Raw genomic sequence first — 954 nt, forward strand, 5'->3', positions numbered from 1 at the left:
GGAATGCTCAAAATTGAGACTTGAGTGATTCTCAGTAAAAGTCCAGCTAAAGACAGTAAAGAAGCGCTTACTGGGAGGCAACCCAGTCATTAGGAGGTTATATGATTAGTTCTTACAGAGGCAAATATCAAAAATGAAGGAATTCACAGAGTTACAGAAGGATTCAGCTCAAAAAGCAGAGAAAATGGGCTTACTGGCGAAAAAACGCCAGTAAGGGGCATTCTGGGCGTTAAACGCCAGAATGGGTACCATTCTGGGCGTTTAACGCCAGGAATGGTGCCATTTTGGGCATTAAACGCCAGAATGGGCACCATTCTGGGCGTTTAACGCCAGGTGTGCGCGTTAAATGCCAGAATGGGCACCATTCTGGGCGTTTAATGCCAGGTGTGCAGCATCCTGGGCGTTTTGAAAAAATGCCCAGTGATAAAGACTTTCTGGTGTTTAACGCCAGCCAGGGCACCCGGCTGGGCGTTAAACGCCCAAAAGGGGTGTCAATTGGGCGTTAAACGCCAGAATGGGTGCCATTCTGGGCGTTTAACGCCAGAAAGGTGGGGGAACCACATTTTTGTTTTCAACTCAAATTTTTTCAAACTTTCCTCTTTTTACCCATCCTCTTCTACATAAATGCACTTCAACCTTTCATCATTCACTTTCAAATCTTCACAAATCAAAACCACTCTTCAAATCTATTTCAAATTAATCCCAAATCTTCTTCAAAAACTCACCCTTTTCTCAATTTCTTTCCATATCTTCTCAAATCTCCTTTCAAATCTCTCTTTTTTTCGAAAAAACTCTCCCCCTCACCTTATAAATTCGTGTTTGGCTTCCTCTTTCCACCACACCATTCGAATTTCCTCTTCCTCTCTCTCTCTTCTCTTCTTTCTTCTCTTTTTGCTTGAGGACAAGCAAAACCTCTAAGTTTGGTGTGCTTTTCCGTGATCACTAAGCCAAGAT

This window comes from Arachis duranensis, chromosome 7 (assembly GCF_000817695.3).
Source record: "Arachis duranensis cultivar V14167 chromosome 7, aradu.V14167.gnm2.J7QH, whole genome shotgun sequence".
NCBI lineage: Eukaryota > Viridiplantae > Streptophyta > Magnoliopsida > Fabales > Fabaceae > Arachis > Arachis duranensis.